Source organism: Aedes aegypti, chromosome 3 (genome assembly GCF_002204515.2).
Source record: "Aedes aegypti strain LVP_AGWG chromosome 3, AaegL5.0 Primary Assembly, whole genome shotgun sequence".
Lineage (NCBI taxonomy): Eukaryota > Metazoa > Arthropoda > Insecta > Diptera > Culicidae > Aedes > Aedes aegypti.
In genome coordinates this window covers 405543028-405562777 of record NC_035109.1, presented here as the reverse complement: position 1 = coordinate 405562777, position 19750 = coordinate 405543028, and the positions used below count along the sequence as shown (strand labels likewise).

Here is a 19750-nt window from a genome sequence, read left to right as displayed (position 1 = left end):
CAAAGAATCCCTTTAAACAAATCCTCTTTAAATTCCGGCATCATCTTGTGGAAGTGTCAACTCATCTTTTGAACCCAAATAGCCCGAAATTACACTTTTGAGATAATAAGAAACAAATTCCAGAGATAATTTCCAAAGTCATATACTGCGAACACTTAAGTTTCTTTTGGTGTGGTTTTCTGAAACATTTCATTGACATATATCCATGGGAGTAGCCAGAAGGGGACAGGGAGGGGGCCCCCCTACTCCTAGCCGACGAAAAAAAAAACAAATGAACTGGTTTGCTACAAAGGTGTACGATTTGTAAGCATTTTTGAGAGATGGTCTTCAGAATTCATGTCATGTAAAATTGCGTCATGATATGCTTTTTGAATAGTTTTTGGAGTCAAACTCAGAATTCTGTTCAAGATGTTATCAGACATCATTTTAAGGTAAGTCCGTAGTGGATCTTACAAGAAAATTGCCGAAAATGTTATATGAATCTCAAACGGTTTTCACCAAATATCTGTTTAGTTCTGTTCTTCAACACATTCGTGAAGGAAACTGATAAAAAATTACTCCACAAATTCTCCAGAAATTTCCTCTGGGGTCCCTCACAATTTTCCACTACATATTCTTCTTTGGGTTGAACCATTGCAATACATTATTCCGGAAATCGTCTTGGCAGCAGCTCGAATTTTTTTTTCGAGTTCTTAGCAATATCTCAAGAAACTTTTTTAGTTTATCTTTGGTTTTATTTGAAAAATCCACACATATTCCAATTAAAATTTCTCTCCAGACGCCTCCACGAAATTGTCTTTGGAATCCTGGCAAATCTATTTTTTAAATACAGGGAATTACATCATGAATTGTTTCAGTAACTTTATCTTCAAATCTTCCATCTTCGAAATTTCAACATCGATTTTAATTTTTCCTGATGAAATTTCATTGGGAGTTTTGAACTGAAGTTTCAAATGAAGAAGATCCGGGCATTTCATTTACTTTTGTAGTTTTATATGCTATTGCAGTGTCCGCAGGGAGAAACCGGCACGTACAAAACTAACGACTCAATCAGTCGTATTGCAACAGGAGCAATTCCAGCGCAACTGCATCGCTCGAAACACTTTACAAGACTAACGTGTCATTCGTCTCTTCCCGTTTGCTTAGGATTATATTGTTACTGAAACTATATGCTAAGTTGACATCTTCTCTAGTACCCCTCTTAATCCCTCATTTCTCTTCTTATAATAATAAGATTGTGTCTTCAAATATCTTTCATTGAAAAAATAATTTCATATCATCCTTTATTTAAGATGATATGTCCTTGAGTTCTTTCATACAAAAAAATAACATACATATCTTCCAAAATTGTGAGATTTTTCTTTTTACTAAATCATCATTGTCATCATCATTCTTCATTTCCCATTCTCCATTCCTTATTTCCTCATTCCTCATTCCTCATTCCTCATTCCTCACATCGGAATTCGTTTAACCGTCTTGGATTTACCAACTGGAAATCGAACCCAAACACCTTCAGCACGGCTTTGCTTCATAGACGCGGACTCTAACCACTCGGCTATGAAAGGCACCTGATTTACCCTCTCTAGGGAATTGATTTGTCCTCTCAGGGGAATTGATTTACCCTTTCTGGGGAATTGATTTATTTATTCAGGGGATTTGGTTTACCCTCTCGGGGGTATTGATTTCTCTTCTCGGGGAAATTGATTTACCCTCTCGGGGGAATTGATAAGCTTCGATGAGCCGAATTGCAACAAGACATTCAATTCCAGCACAACTTTATCACTCGAAACACTTTACAAGACTGACTAAGCAAATGGGAAGAGACGTATCAATTTGCTTAGTTTTTCATTGTTACGAAACTATATACCCTTTTGCTAAGTTGATATCTTCTCTAGTGAGTACCTGAGAGAGACTTGCGAAGAGGAACAAAATCAACGACATTATATGCAGCCTAGATTCCACTGTCACGAAACATCAAATGCAGCAAGTCTCTCCGACCCGTGTGAGAACATTGGATGAATTCGAAAGCCAATTGCGAATGGTGAATCCAGCCTTCGAGTACACGAGCCTCATCTGTTCGGCCAGTTCCACTGCTTCATCCTCCGTGTGGACACTGCATAGGAAACCGTCCACATAATGATGCTTTGTGATCGCTTCTGCTGCTCGTGGCATTACGATTTTTCACATATTGGGCCGCAGATGGCGAAAAGGAGGAGCCGAACATGACTACGTCCATCACGAAGACGTCAAAAGGTTTGGACGGATCATCCCTCCAAAGGAACAACTATGCCACCCGGTCCTCTGGTCTAATCGTAATCTGGTGAAACATTTCACATATATCTGCACTGATGGCCACCTCGAACAGCCTAAACGAACTTAATACTGCTGCCGGCGGAGCGAGAAGATCTGGACCGGCAAGAAGGACGGAATTGAACGACTGGCCTTGAACCATGGCAGCCGCATCCCACACCAGTCGTACTTTGTTAGGCTTCCTGGGGTTCGTGACGGCGTTCAACGGGAGATACCAAGTCCGCTTTGGGTTGAAACCGGTTAGCACATCCGGACTCGCTTTATGCGAATATCCTTTGACCTGGTACTGAATGTTCTGGTCCTTTACGTTGTCGTACAGTTCGGGTTTCGAAGCTAGACGACGTTGAAGGCAGCGGAATCGCTTTTCCGCCATGGGTCTGCTGTCCGGGAGCTCCACGTTGTCGTATTTCCACAGTAAGCCTGTCTTCATCACTTTCCATCGTAGAAGATCCAGACCCCACACTCTTCAGTGCGAAAAATTCCTTCACGAGGTCGTGCAGCTCTTGATCGGAAGACTGAACCAATGTGGAACTTCCATAGACCGTCCATCCAATTCTAGTTTTGGCTACCCTTGAGTCCTTCTCTGCTTTTCCGGGTTGCCATCACGAACGAGTTGTCCAACCCGCTAAGGATCGTGGGGACAGCATTGGTGTAGCTTTGTACCGGAAGGCCTTGAAGATGCGGAAACTGTTTGCAGAGTTCGCCGAAATCCAACGATTGAACTGGAAGGTTCAGGCTCTTGACGGTGTGAACTTCTTTCAAGTCATATCATGTGCAGTTTGCAACTTTATCAGCTGCGATTCGTCTTCCACCCGTTCAATACCACTCGTCCACTGAAGGCAGAGTGGGTGACCGTCACCAACCACTCCAAGCTCTCCTGCCACCTTCGACTCCACCAGGGTCTGGGAGGAACCGTCGTCCAGAAATGCGTACGTCTCGATGGTTTTGCCGTTACCATGTAACGACACTGGAAGTATCCTGAATAGAACGGATTGGTTGAATTGGCGGTGAACTGTAACCGTGCTTGTAGTCTTCGGAGGATCGGTCGCTGTGTGTTGATTTCCAGGATTAAGAAGCTTGTTATGGCGCTCCACACAACCGTTTTCTCCACAGTTGCTTGCTTTACAAAGGAACTATCCGTGGGAACCCAGATGGCGACGACACAGGTACCAGGTTTCCAGCGATTTCCGAGTGTCATCTTGCGGAAGGCTGCACAGGGCTTGGACTTGTCCTTACGGTTTCCGCTGCTAACGTTCTCCTCCCTTTTCTCCTCTACAGTGTGCGTGTTTATGAACATTTTCTCCTTCGCCTTTGGCGTCTCTTGCTTGCCATCATGTTCGTCCGCATAGTTAACAAAGATCACATCACTAGCTGCTGACACGATTTGGTCCATGTAGCAGCCGAACGTGGTAAGGATGATGCTGACATGCTGACGCTTGAACAGAGACCAGTTGAGCTTGAGAGTTGCTGGAAGCTTGCTAACTAGCTCCTGAAGAAGCAACGGATTCGAAAGATGATCATACAGACCCGCAGCTTGGAGATGGCTGCAAAGATTTTTGCACGCCAAACCAAATCCAACTAGACTTTCCAGATGTTCCGGCTTGGGAGTTTATGTTAACCGTACCTTGGCGAGAAGCGAGTTGATGATTTGTTCTGGACGGACTATGGTTGCATCAGATAGCTCTGAATTGCCTCCAACGCATTTCCCTTCAAACACCGTTGCAGCCGCATTAGATTTACCCCATCGGAGTAACCGCACATCTCGGTGGTATTTTGGAAGCAGCTCAGGAACAACGGAAACGTGACAGGATCACCGGAGAAAGTAGGAAACTCCCTAGGTGGAATGGGCTTGTGGTGTACTCATATGAGCCAAAACGAATTGCAGAATAGGGGAAAGCAAGCATGATCCACAATTCGGAGGGGGCGTTTTATTTATTTCAACAGCTCGGATCGGTGGTGATGAATCGACTGAGCTCACAATATTTAATTGTGGGGCAAAGGTAACGGTAGAACTATAGCATGCTTGACTTACCGAACTGGTAACCTTGGCATTACCATCGCTGACCGGGAACTCGTAGGTGGCGTTACGCACTGGTCGTTGCTCTTCTGATGGCTTGTTGGCGGCGATGCGAACCACTGTTGATGACTTAGTCGGCTGGAACTGCCGAGTTTGTTCCGGAACTCGATCGACATCTTGGCTCTGACGGTTTGTCCCGACCATCAACTGCTGCTGAAGACTGTCCGCATGCTTTTGTACGTCACTCAGCTGCTCTATCAGGGCGGACGGCGAGCTTTCCGGTGAGATGGAAAAGATGGGTGCAGTCGGGAGCGCTTGGTGATCCGTGGCAAACGTTGTGAATCCACCTGCAGCCTCAAAGCAATCAGTATCTCTATGTATTACAGCGATTACAGCAGTTTTCTCCTTGTTTCGGGCCTGCAGATGGGCTAGCCGACTACGTGTTGGAGCGAAAGAGGTGCTGTCCGTTGGTGGTGCGTTCAGTTCCACTCGGTCCACCAGATTGATGGACAACGACTGCATGGCAAGCGCAATTGATTCATCCATGACATTGTTCACTGCTGTCGGGATTACCTGGCTCTGAACCCAGTCGTGAGTTCTCTGCAAATCGCCGTGGGACGATTGACGAGTTTTGCTGCTGCGACTGCTGCCATCATCGTCCTCCAGTTAAGCAGAATCGCAAATTTTTTGGCGATGAAATCCATCTCTATCCACTTTTGCTCCTCTAGCTGTTGGAGTTCTAGCGAAGCGCGTAAAGCACGCGAGCTTCCCTTCGATGAGCGGCTTCGTCTTGATTGACCGACAGACGGTGCAATGGGTGTGTCCATCCTAGCACCTTTGTCGGAACCTTCCAGATGAGAGCCGGAGTTGAGGTTAAGAACGCCTTCCGGGTTTACACCATCTGGCTGCTGCGTCGTTGACGGTGCCCCAGCGCCGGAGAGGTTTGTAGAGCTCAACATCTCCGGGTGATTTCTAGCTAGAAATCTAAAAAGTTTTGTTGGGACAGTAACGAAAAGATGCTTCGGAAGATCTTATAGCATGACTCGTAAGTATGGTGCACATGAATCAAATTTTTAGCTGCAATTTTTTATCAATTTTTGCATGAAAAATCAGTATAACTTACATTTCTAGTCCCTAATAGCAAACTTGTCCACTGGCCAACAATTTTACACTAGTTTTAAGTTCAACTTTTATTAATTTGAGGATATATTTTAGCAATTCAATGTTTTGTGTTCTTGTCGTAAACAAATTCTTACTGCTGTGTCTGCATGTACTAGGTAGGAACAAATTCTATTCAATTCATCATGCATGACAAATCGGCGCTAATACATGTATGATGTAGTTATCGTACGCTACAGATTTCTCTGGCGTGTGGATCGAGTGAGTCATCGCACCGGGGAGCTGATTTCTCGTCGTTCGGAACAAGATCAAAATAAAGCATGCTTATACAACTTGTCAGATTGTCGGATTGAAAATGGTACTTTTTAGAAAAAAATAGTGATATTTAGCAATATCCACATGAACATAAACGATCTCAATTTTCACCTAAATCATACAACCGTTAAAAAAATGTAAAAATTTATGTCCTTGTAAACATTACCTCTGAACTGTCATGGTTGTGTACCATAGTCGAGTCTAGTACACAACACTGATGACGACCCTACAGTTGAGATTTAAATACGCGTATCTGTCAAAGGATACAAACTCTAGCAGAATTAAATGGTCTAGTACATAATTCGGTTAGTCAGTTTTGTGACAATAGCGCAGCTTTCAACTGCAGTTAACTTTCCCTTACTCGATATTGAAGGAACCATCGAGTTAGGGAGGTATCGAGTTAGGGAGGTATCGAGTTACTAAACACAAAACTAAGGGACTAAGGGACCATCAAGTTAGCCATGAAAACCAACTTTTACTATGGTTCTCTTACTCGATTATCTGTACTTATACATCTAGTGAAATACCTGTTGGGATCATTTCACAAACACACACAATCAATAGAGCAGTTTCTAATAATTTTCCTTGTTTTTATTTCTTTCTAGGCAAGAAGCTTGAGATTGGATTACGGATCAAAAGTGGTTTCTTCTGAAATCATCCAAGGTAACCTTCTGGAAAAAAGGTTTGTCAAGTACTGCAATATTAGTCTTCATCAGTCCCTTATTATTATTCTTCTTCTTATTATTACTTCCTACTATCCTATCTATCCTATCTATCTATCTATGTATCTATCTTCCTACTATCCTATTACCTTCTTACTTCCTATTACGGCTCTCCAAAACTGTAATCTTCTTCTTCCCAACGTTTTTTCAAACCCGAATGCGAAATGACTCGAGCATAGTGGTGACACGATTTTTCCGGATTTGTGGGTTTTGCATTTTTGCTCGATTATGGCAGCATGAAATTGAACTTGTTTATATGTATCGCAACAGATTGATTGTGCTCTTGCTATTAGCGCTAATAGATTTCAATTAGTTGAAAACACAAGCGAAAAATTAGCGATAAAATTATTAAAAAAATTTCAATCATTCACCTCGAGATGGCTGCCCAAAAACGATCATAGTGGAGAGACAAAAGCATTCAAGCAGTGTGTGAACTGTTGGCAGCGCAACGCCTGATGCTGTTGCTCCTTTGTGTTTTAGTTGGCTGGCAGAATCGATGTACTGTAGTAAATAGTGTTCACAGTTCCCAAGCCTGCATTCGTATATCGTGTAGCAGGTACGATGACACTCTGTGCTCAAGGAAATTTCTTTAGTTTTCACTGTTAAAAAAAAAGTGAGAGAGGAGAGAATCTCTTATTGTTACAAATGTCCTTTTGAAAATTTACGCGACAAATATTGTTTACTGCCCACATTGCATTTCAACTTTAAACTTCATGTTCACCACAAGGAACAGTTCCATTACCCTCACCTGTTGTTATTGTCCTCACACCTGACATCCGTCACCGTGGACAATTGCAATTTGCGCCTCACTTCACGGAGAAGGCCACCCTCAATCGCGCAATCATACTTCCTCAGGGCAAAACCGAAGAGTGAAACTATTTTCCGTGACAATTTCCGACCCAACCGTGACCGTCGACATCAAGATTTTCCCTCTCGTCCAACTCTACGGATGGTCGTCGTCGGTTGCCGGGGCTAATTGCGCCAGACACGAACCATGAAAATTTGATTATTTATTTATTTATTCACAAGAGTATGCACACTTCTGTCTCTCCGACTCTGACTCCGACAGTGACCAGAAGTTCGGTGTTGGTTGGCAAGTTACATTGTGGTTTCGATAATAACAACAACAGCAGCATAATGGCACAAATGGTCGGTTGAAATCACTCAGTACCTACATAGCCCATTAGCTCTGGTCGTAACCAGTCGGTAGTAGCAGTAGGCCATGGCATTGCCCCGGTGAACACCGAAGTGAAGATGTTTAGTTTCACACTTGCATACGTTTCGAACTCCGTAGTCATGGCATGCTCTGCGTCATGTAAGTTGGCACTGTTCGATAATGTCGGATGTAGTCCGCTTTGCCTAATGAACCGAACGTGACGTGGAACATCCCATCGAGCATTGCTAAAATTTATGTATGCAACTGTCGAAGATGGTGCGGCATTGACCGTTTCCCAACATTGTAATTCAATGCTCACGAAATTTTGCGCTTTCGTTCGCAGTTTCACTGTCACTGACGGACATGTCCGATTTTCAATTACGGTTTGACGTTTTCATCTCTTCTCAATGAAAGCAATAAAACATATACCAAATCGGAATGTGGATTTCCATCATTTTTTATACAGTCAAACCTCCATTAGTTGATTTTGAAGACCCATCGACTCGTGGAACAGATATTTTCTCGATCATGATTTCGTCGTTGCAGCGTCGATAATGAAGGTTTGACATTCCTTTTTTATTACAGTCAACTCTCGCTTACTCGATATTCCGTATCTCAATATCGAGTTAGAGAACATAGTAAAAGTTGTTTTTCATGGCTTCCCGAGCAGAAGAAAATAACTACTGAATACCAAATTGAGGTATTCCATACCAGATAATTTCCAATACAGTCAACTCTCCCTAACTCGATATTGAAGGGACCATCGAGTTAGGGAGGTATCGAGTTACAGAACACAAAACCAGTGCAAATACAATCCAAGGGACCATCAAGGTAGCCATGATAACCAACTTTTACTATGGTTCTCTAACTCGATATCGAGATACGGAATATCGAGTAAGGGAGAGTTAACTGTACTTACAACCTGGATGAGGTATGAATGACCTCAAATAATACCTTCTGCATATTCTACAAATACCAAGCTGATAATTAGATCAGGTATTGTAATACCTAAAAAATACGTGATGGATTTTCATATAAAAGTGATTTTTTTTTTCAATAATAGTTCAATACCTCCAGCAGTTCTCAATACCTATCGAATACCAATAAAAAGTATTTTTTATTGTTTTAAAAATTTGTTATTATATCAAAATGAGGTACTCACAACTGAACAATACCTAATTATGGTATTATACCAAAATATGGTAGTTATTGCGAGTTATTTTCTCCTCCTTGGGTATCTCGAAGGTGGAAGTATGAAGAAAAAATATCCAAACTTGTTTGCAATCTATTACAGATGACACGCAAGATTCGTTCTTTGGTGGAGAGGCCTGTGTCATCCGCAAACAAAGATTTTTGACATCCCTGAGCTAATTCAGTTAAGTCAGATGTGAAAATATTTCATAATTTTGGTCTCAAAATGCTGCCTTGAGGAACGCCAGCTTTTACAGGAAGTCTTTCAGACCTGGATTTCTGATAATTAACGAGTGTAACGATTTGACAGATAATTTTGAATTATTATAACAATATATGTTGGAAAATCAAAGTTTTTTTTTTAATTTTACAGTTAAGCCTTCATGCCAAACACTATCGACTGCTTTTATCTATGTCTAGAAGAGCAAGACCAGTAGAATAGCCTTCAGATTTGTTGGAACGAATCAAATTTGTTACACGTAAAAGCTGATTGAATGTCCATGTCAGAATCCGAATAGTTCACTGGGAAAAATTGTTTATTAATTAGGTTCACATTAATTTTTTGCTTGGATTTATTGAACTGAATAGAAAAATCAACTCATTCCCTAGAAGAAGTGACTGAGTTGTTTCACTTTCAAGCATGACCAATAGCCCTCTCCTGTTGCGCTTGCATGTGCGTCGGAATATAAAACAAACATTTTCCAACGCCCTTTGTCTGCATCGCATCGGTGGAACATGGGTTTTGACATTGAAAACTGTCTATGTACCACCCCTGGCCACTTGTAGTAGCCCCAGTAAGTCCGGTGGCTTTGCGCAGTTGACCATGACGCGCAGAGGCATTCCGTCGCCGTCGTCTTTGTCCCGTCACCTACCGTCGTACTAGAATCGTAGTGCAGAAGCACCGGTATTGGTCACAGTGCTAGTTGGTCGATTGGAAAAATAGAAGAAATTAATATTTTTCCTTGTTATTTTAACTTCAATGTACCTAGTTTGGGCATGGTATTCCAAATTTGTCTACTCACATGAGAAATCAATATGATTGGTCAATTTAGGAAGCGAGGTTTCAGCTATTTTTATAAATACTCTTAGGCTGTCCGAAACCGGTGCTCTAACCCTACTCGGAATTATGCGAAACGAGTGAAAATCGTGCACATAATCTGCCCACAAACTGGCATAACTACCACCAGTCAAGTTGGCGTGGAGTCGGCGATCGCGAGCTGCCTGTGGCCGTGATCTAGTAGGCTTATGCTGGGTTAAAGACCGGCAAACATGAAGCGGACTCTAAGTAGCTGGGACGGCGCCACGTGAGCTTTGATCGGTGACGTGGTTTGCGCACCGAATTCCGATTCGTTCATAGGCCCCGCTTATTGCTGTTTTTAGAATGTGAAACAAAGTCAAGTGCACATTATGTTTTAATTTGGATCGGCATAGAAAAGTGAATGAAAACCGGATGTCCGTTAAGGACCGGCCTGGTCAGAATCCGTTGCAATCAATTAATGCATTAGAAAAATAACGCTTTAAGTATTAAAAGTAAAATTGATCAAGGAAGACCCAAATGCACTAGAGTTTGTTTTAAAAATCAGTTGAAACGTCCAATGATTCGATATTCCATGACTCGATATCGACTCATGGAACCATACTAAAGACAAAATTTCATGGTTACTATGATGGTCCCCTCAAACAGCTTTTCTGTTCCATGACTCAATATTTCCATGAGTCGATTGTCCTTCAGTTATCGACTTATAGAGGTTTGACTGTATTCTATAAGTTAAAAAATAGCTTAATAATTTGAAAACAGTATCGGCAAAAACAACGCTGCAAAATCTTATGAACTGAGGATACAAACAAATTCTTATAGATGTCCTTAATTCAATTCCGCAAAGAAATCTTACAAATTTTGTATAATTCAGAAACTGTACGGTTCTTATTCTTTATTGCACCAAAAACATAACCTAAGAGAGATAGCTTTACTTCTTGCTTTAGTCTTACCTATGGATGATCTGTCAAAATGACCTGAGTATTGTCAAACTTGATTCGTGATGCAATGAAGAATACTTACAGCATTTCTATTGCAATCTTCTTTTTCTTTGCAGTGATTGAATGCTGTGGAAACTCAGAGTATCTCTCAACTATCGCTCTCAGTACAATCATGATCCGCAGCACATCATGAGAGTCTGTTTGACATCTTTCGTTACAGCTTTGATTAGATCGCAGAGATTCTTTGATTGTGCTTCGAAAAACAAATGAGAGCAAATTCTGCAATGCCTGATTTTTTGTGAGAAAAGATCACATTTTAAGTTTATGCAATCTTTCTATACAATGTTTGTATTAACTCTCGTTTTAGCTGCAGGAGTAATACCTTGCTTGTTGTTTAATACTATTATTCCAGGAAGCAAACCTGCAAAAATATTCCTGGTCCAAGAGCTGATCTTGGAGTGTTCCTCAAGGAAGAGGTTTTCTTATAGAAACGCTTGGCAAACTGCCCATTAACTACTGAAAAGAATTCCTGGAGATGTTGCAATTTAAATTACAGGAGGAATCCCAAAAACAATTCGTTCATACGTTATCAGAGGATCAATTTGTTGATGAATTATTTCTTATAGTCATAGGAGAAAAATTCTTGAAGGAATCATCGGAGGAATTCAAGTCAAATCTGTAGTATAACAGTTTATTTCTCAGATTTTTGCATTTGTGAATCAATTAAAATTTGCTACAATAAAACTTCGACCGTTTAAAGACGGATAACTTAATGACAGCTCACTTTTATCCATAACTATCAGTGGTTTCTGTTTCTAATCATAAACATTTTGTTTACGAACATTCAGTTTGTCTCGCTGGCCACCGAGCGGCGACACTGATGTGTGTATTCCACTCGCTGATCGCGCTACGCTGGATTCTCAAATTTCTCAAACTTCATACACAAGCGTATGAAAGAATGGTAGTCGATAACTGTCAAAACGTATGGAAAATAATGAAAAACGTAAATTACTAGAAACTAGGAAACTGGATCGAAAAAGTAGTGATTAGAAATCAAGCGTAATGTGAATAAATAACTTTTTGTGTTTAGCTCATCTTCCATGGATTGCGTTTTTACTACCACTGAAAGAGAGCCATTAATTGGCTTTTCAGTTTTGAATATCGCCCCATGGACCGATGCACGAGTTCACTAATTCGACGTTTGGGCGGTGCCGTGTTATTTACGTGACCATGGAAACGAGTTAATTCGGCACCGCTCAAACGTCAAATTAGTGAACTCGTGCATCGGTCCATTGCAAAGGAGGCCATGGTGCAAGGATGAACACCAGGTTGTCTGGACGAAAATACTGCAGTTTGACAATGCAATGTTGGCTGAATTAAAAAAATTCTTCAAAATTTTCAAATATTTTCAAAATTGTTAAATTTTGGAGTTCGAATTTTATTGAAAATATGGTGTTTCCGTCAACTTTAAACGACAAATATTAAAATGAAATTATCACAACACTGCCCTATTACCAAAACGGTCCCATTTTGATACGTAAACCCATAGAACATAGGACTGTTATGCGAATATGGGTAGTACATCCCTCAAACTCCTAATTCTTAATATATTATTAAGGTGATAACAAGTTATCTAAATTTGAATGAAGGAAGTAAGCATACATAACGAAGCAATAATATAGAACAATTGAAATGTAAAAGCTTACCGTTGAGGCCCAAGTAAAAATGGTACAAAAGTCAAAACTGAAAAAGCAGTTTTCTCTTTTTAAATAGACAAATCGAAGAAATTAAAAACACACAGCTCTTTTATTTGCCAAATAAAAAGGCTGTGTGTTCTTATTTTTATCAATTTAGTATTTTAAAAGGAGAAAACTGCTTTTTCAGTTCTGACTTTTGAGCCATTTTTTCTTGCACCTTAAATGATGACCGACGAACATTTTATAAGAATTGTGAACAACAGTCGGTATATTAAAGCGCTATTAAATCCTCTAAACCTTCAAATTTGTTAAGGGCTGTTGCTGTAAATGTCACAAAAACCCTTCCTGCTTATATATTGCATGTCAATTTCCCCAGAAACGCGTGGGATCGTTCTGCACATGTTCGTACACATATCCGCTTGCTACACGATCTAATTGACAGCGGGCTGTCACGCCCGAAAATAAACTTTCGAAAATAGGTTATCATTTCCAGGAAAATGTAACGTGGAATCTGTTCGAGAGAACAATCGCAATTATCTGCCTGTCAGGAGAGGGTATCACTTGGAAACTGATAAAATGATTGTTTTTTTCTTCGCCTTGTTTGTAAACTGATGTTTGAAGGGAAACCAATCTGCAGGAAACAATGTGTGCCGAAGTAGGCTACTCAAACGCGTTATTCTCGAAAAAACGACATCACTGAAGCGTATTTCACACGTATACCAGGTAACTAGATGGAAGATTGATAACATTTTCGAAGTGGCTCCAAGGTAGACAAGGTATTATTTGATAAATGATGATGATATTTGGTTGGAATTTTCACATTCTATGTCATGCTGCTGATAGTCGGTGGTGGAATTGAACGATGAAATGGAATTTCGTGTACCAATACGCTACGCGATGGAAATGTATGGCGTTTCCCAGGGGGAATCCAATTTGCCGCCGCTCAGAAATCTGGTCACGTTCCGGAAAGGATTTTCCCAAAGTCGAAGATGCGGAACTTTCTGATCGATTCCATTCCTTTCTTTCGGCCAAAGTCGACCACAAGGTTGCTCCGTTCATCAAATTCCGTCGGTGTCGCCGTGAAGAGAATTAGTCATTATGTAGTCTTAATCGGTAAAGTTGAAGTTACCTAGGGATGGCCTAGAGCCAACCTGAATGGTTCCGTCATTTTTTCTTGGTTTTTCTCCGCAGTGTGATGTTCGAAAGAGTCGTAAAAGAAGGTGGTTCGACTATTCATGGTGGGGTGGCATTAAAACACTAGGCTGCCAAAGACCAGACGAGCTCGCTAAATTATTCAAGAACAGCTTTACTTGCTTTTGTATGCTATTTCGGTAGAGAAAAGCTCTTCTCTACCGAAATAGCATACAAAAGGCAGGTTTTGCACAGAATTCCATGTAAGTATATTTGTTTTATATAAGCTGCTTTAAATTAATTTCAGTTTGACTCCACTGTTTTGCAGTGGAGAAAAAAACATCTAAGGTAAACTACTGCACCTTAAACTAATATTTACCATGCAGTGCTTCTGGGGATAACCTTACATAAAAACTGCCCTTGCTTCAAGAAAAAATACCGATTTTTAATTTTTCTTGGAATATTTATGAATGGTTTCGAAAATCATCAAATCACTAAAAAGAGACACGCTACTAGCCCTGTGGAAAAGATCTCACCTTATTTTTCCTTCAAGGAAAGAGCTAGAGTTAGTTTCCACCCCGACTAAAGGGAGCAAAAGTGTGAGTCAGTTTTTCAAGTGTGTTTAATTTTTCATTTACCTTACCTTCGAGAGCCGATTTTTTTGGGGCCAGCCAAGTTGGCCACGAGTCGAATTGCGGCTGACGCTTTATCAGTTGCCCCGGGCAATTGATTCGCAATGGTTGCTTGATTTTTAATGAGATTTTACCGCAGCGCTCATTTTGCGGTTCAGTGAAATCGGCATGTAAACTTTCTTGCACTTTAGGATCGCGTTACAGTAAATTTCATTACCACAATCACAACTTAATTGACCTTTAATCGTTTCGCAATTGAATTGAATCAATTTGTGCACCACACAAAACGTGACACCTGTCGATAGTTGGCAACTACTGCCGATAACCGTATGCCAGACGCAACGAATTATTACCCCACAAATTGGAGCCCGGCTTTTTTTTTTGTGGCGACGTTGAAATTTCTCTTATCTTTAAACGCTCTGGGCGAACATTATTGCTTCTGGCCGCGTGGAAGAATAAGAACAGCACAAACACCCCCATCTGTCGCATACACACGAAACGAAACGGCGCTGATAACACTTCAAGTCTCAGGGATGCCAGCAAAAGTCGTAAAATGTCAACCACCACTTTAATATCTGAAACAAGCAAAACACATAAATTCCGTCCCTCCCGGTTGCTCTTGATAGTGTTTTTTTTTTTTGCTCGTGATCCGCATGTGTGCAAGAGATAAACTGTATGTGTAGTGCACTGACTGCCGACACACCACGTAGGGTTTGGAAAGACAACGATGGCAAGGCACGTTTCACCATTTTAAGAACGTGGAAAATTGAGTCATATGGAGTTGAGGTTTTTGTCTTTCGGATGTCGCAATCGAGCTGATAAAAGAAAGAGTAACTTTTTACCGGGTACATCTTTTTTGATCGATTATGATGGTCATGTGATGGCTATTCCGTGGCGTATTGCGGAGTTTGTGATTTTTAACGTAAACTGCATTCCAGTGTGTTTTGACGTAGGACTACATGTTAGTTGAACATTTGATTTTTCACGAGTTACGACAAAACAATCACCTTCATACTTGTTCACGACGGATCCAACTTTCGGACGAATCCCATTAGTTCGAATTCATGGACATTCGAGCATTAACGAGAATGGATCAATGCACGCGTTGACTCGTTGACGTTTGAGCGGTGCCGTCTTATTTATGTGACCTTGGTAACGAGTGAATTTGGCACCGCTCAAACGACAAACTAGTGAACTCGTGCATTGATCCATAGGGGTGAATATGTCGTTAAATTTATTCACCGTTAGTAGAGTCTTATGTATTTATACAGTCAGTGATAAAAGTTAGTAATCAAATGCTGTTTTTCTTTAAAAATGCTCAAGTTTGGGGATCTGTGTCTCAGCTTCTGGTAGTCTGCATTGGTATAAATTTGGATGACGTGCTACAAATAAGCTAAATTTTTGTGTATACTGAGCTCGTTATATGTCTTTCATTTTCCAGAGTTTAAGAGGGGTAATCAAAGACAAAAGTAAGTAACCGAGAAATTTTGCTTCTGAAACGTATTCCTTCCATTATTGACTTAAGTTGTTGGAATCTGTAGTGGTGTTAGACTCAAATAATGAATATGTAGTAGGCTATGGTGAAGGATTCTATGATAAAGCAGGCTATGGCTATGACAATTAACAAACTAAGACCATTCTTGAATAAATTATTGAAAAGAGCACATCGTTGTATCAATTACTATTACCTTCAGAATGTGTCTCTCTTTCTTTTTTTATCTTGTCTCGCATTCTAAGGCTCCTACATCACAAAGATGAATTTTACATCGATGATTTCATAGTAAAAAAGTACAAATTAAAAAAATACATTTTGAATTAGAAAACAACAAATATAAATGAACACCAGTCGGCAGGTTTTTACGTTTGTTTTTATTACACCGACATTTTATTTTTTTTCACATTACATTTCCTCAATTACATTCTTCATCACTTTCCAATGTTGCAAATGAAAGGTAATATTGCATCACATTTAGGACGCAGATGATGTGCATCTAAACTAACATCATTTTTTTTTTTTTTGCTGTGTTCTATCGTTTGCTTTTTGAGGCTCGCTCACTACATTTTGTATAAGGAAATCCTACAGGTCATTAATGCTTACAATTTTTTATAGTTTCAATTATTTCACGTATGAATTATGACTAATACGAGATAAAACCGCCCGCCTAAGCAATATGATTCGTACTTCAAAATCAAGTAACAATAAATCTACAAACAAACTGATGTAACAGATAGAATAACTATTATCAATTCAAACCCGTCACGTGAATATTAATACCCAATGCTAAAAGCACCTTGCTTGGCCAACCGAGAACTAGGTGGAGGTAGTGCACAAACGTTAAAGTCAAACAATAGTGATACAAATGCTGCGAGTGAATCGTTAGCCAACTACCAAATAATAGAATAGGGCGCTGCTTTGTTGTTTTATGATGGAATACCACAAGTGTTACGTTTGTTTGTCTGTAATAAATCCTTTTTCGACGCTGCAATCCGTCTTAAGAATCCTAAGGCGTGATCAAATAGTATGCACATGTTTTGCACTTCGGAAAATTTATTCAATTTTTTAAACATAAAAGGTGTTAATGAGCCTTTTTAAATCCTACTTTATTTATCCAGATACAATAATATAATAACGTTTTTGTACAGAACTTAGATTAAAAAATCTTCACATGAGTTCTCGAAATCCCAACTATAAAATGGACTATGGCCTGCTTGTGTGCTTCACTAAGAGCTTTTTTTGCTATATTTGTCATTTTCGCAATCGTTTATAGTGTACTGGGTGCAGGACTTTATGTATAATGGACGATAGGCATAACTTTCAGAGTTCTGTTTGATCTTTCGACCTTGACACTTGCTTTTGCCGGGGCGAGCGACGAGGGCAGGATCAAACACGTCGCGCGTTGGTCTAGTAAGTGAAAAAGTGGCGTGATCGGTGAGTTCGGTTGGAGTAACTGAAAAAGTGCCGCGATCGGTTAGTTCTGTTTGATACTTCGACCTTGACGCTTGCTACTGGGCAGTGCGTCAAGAAAGCCCGAACAGTTTTTTTTTTATTCTTTTTGGGTCGCGCGCTTATTTTGTTTTTCCTGAGTGCTTTTTTATAGCCGAGCAAACGAGTGAAGCCGAAAGTGGATTGTGGCTGCTCAGTCAAGGATAACGGATCAATTGGTGAGCTCGTTTCATGCTACTATTTCTAATCTATAAAATATGTATGACTGCACATTCAATCGTTACAATGGTGGGATGTAAATATGATTTTTCAACAAACTATGGATGGTTCGTCACTGTGAGTGTCGACACAAACTCTGATTCATGATTTATTTATGTCTAACATATTTTTTTCAGAACACCTCTTATATACCTTTATTTTTGTAATTAAAAAAACTTTGAATGGTTCGACACTACAAGTGTAGACTTGCGAAAGGTTCACTTTATTCAACAAACTTTGAATGGTTCGCCACTGTAAGTGTCGGCATAAGAATAAGAGTGTTCTATGATGTCCCAACCAATCGAGTTTTTTGTTTCTTTTCAAATGAGTAAAATATAATAACACATGCTTTCGTCCTGACAGCTGTAGGAATGTTACATTTAGGTATTTTTTCAACAAACTTTGAATGGTTCGTCACCTCAAGTGTCGGCATAATTTTCCTCTACATAGAAATTGTTCATATCAAATGAAAATATTATATTTACGTATAAGCATGTATATATCTCACAAATCATTGTTTATCATGGTCTAATCGCTTATCAAAGTGAATCCTATGACCCAACGATCCTCCCCATTAACAAACATCCCTCCCAGTAACCTTTGTGGAGACGCAGAGACAAACACGGTCTCCAAAACGCAAAGGTTACACACTAACATTCCTTCCCCCAATCCCACCTGACTGCAAGGACGTGGCCGGCGCTGTTATTGACCCTGTATAAATAGAGGCACTGAATTATGCACACTGAAGAAGATTATGGCCAATCCCAGCCGAACTTCTAGTTGATTCTTTGTGCATTTTCACTGACTTCGGTCAATCACGGAATAGCAACCATTGATATGTGTAGTCAGTCTAAGCTAAGCTAATGGACGATAGGCATAACTTTCAAAATGAAAAATGGAACCATTTTGGCAACTATTAACAAAGTGTATTAACAAATGAATTGCTTGTCGCATTTTCCTGAGCTCAATTATTAATCATCTAGAAGACCTAGGAAATTGAGAAAGCTACTCGTTGCATGCATACTACAGAGTGTTCAGCGCGATATCGTCTGTTTTATGTTTGAGAAAACCCACGGTAAACCAAGCTTTATATGTATTCAGAAGCTAAACGCAGTGCACCTACACTAATCAGTTAGCGTCATCCATATCTGTGTTTGAGGTAGCTATTAGGGTTTCATTCTACTTCATCGTAAGCACTATTATTCGTCGTATCAAACTTAAAATGTTCCACTACGGCGGGTATTCCAACTTACCTGCAACATAGATTCATTTTCCAAGTGTAGTTTTGTGAAAGCTGTCATGGTTTGTACACTTTTACACCAAAAATGCAATAAAACTACTGTATTTCGTTATATAACTATAGTTCAACTATCCACTTTGCACTTTTTTACCGAAATCGCATGGACGAACACGGTTTGAGGGAAATGCTTAACGATCGGCACCTGGGAGGGAGGCACCGATACTACACACAAAATATAGAACAACGTTTGTTTGAACTGCAAGATAACTCCAGCTTGCCAACAACAATCAAGGCAGGCTTGGGGAAAATCGCTAGTTTTCTTTTGTTGTGTACTTTCGATCTTTCCTGACAAACATGGAAAAAGGGCCACAGTTTTCTATGCTCTAAATATTCATTTTCATTGGAAAAAGTAAAACGGTGCGTTTTTCAATGCTTTATATTCAATCAGATTGAAAGGTGCTCACGTGACATTACTTGCATTGTGTGCATGAATTGATTTTTATTCGATTTTTGTTACTTTTGATGAAATGCGAAAATGTGTTTTAATCAGTTACGCGCTTTTTCCATGTTAGTCCAATGTTTGAGATTTGGGCTCACAGTGACAGTTCGTGACAGCGGAATCCCGGCTCACTATGACGTACAGAAATTTTGTATTGGTTTCTCCCTCCCAGATCGGCACCAGTCACACCACTTTATGATACAAGTTTATTCACACCTCCTGTGTGACTTACTTCGCCGGGCACTTATTTTCACTATGGAAAACCTTCATACTTCTTCACTGAAGGATTTCATTCCAATCACACGCCGTAAAAGTTTTAAAATTCACGAAATTTTATGAAATTTCCTCAACGACCGCGCAAAATTGAGAATGTAAACACATTTCAATCCGTCGTACTGAGAAAAACAGATTGTGCCCATCAATGGGTGCACGATGCTCGATGTAAAAATAAGATTCCTTTGATTGTGTTGTTTTCGCTGCACTGTGAGCAAATGTCATAATTATACGGTCAAAAGAAATCGTGTTTATATGTTTGCTTAAGT

General features: G+C 40.0%; 1 protein-coding gene across 12 annotated transcripts in view; it reads right to left on the bottom strand.

The window, feature by feature from the left end:
* The window catches only part of LOC5568574 (putative polypeptide N-acetylgalactosaminyltransferase 9), a 301552-nt gene that overhangs the window by 72470 nt on the left and 209332 nt on the right, over positions 1-19750 (bottom strand). Inside the window, exon 1 of one of the 12 annotated variants that reach the window (XM_021855829.1) lies at positions 14279-14630. The exons of the other annotated variants lie outside the window; for them this stretch is intronic. The gene's annotated coding sequence lies outside the window, so the exon portion shown is untranslated. Of the gene's footprint in view, positions 1-14278; positions 14631-19750 lie in introns of those variants that run through there. 12 annotated transcript variants of the gene reach the window in all.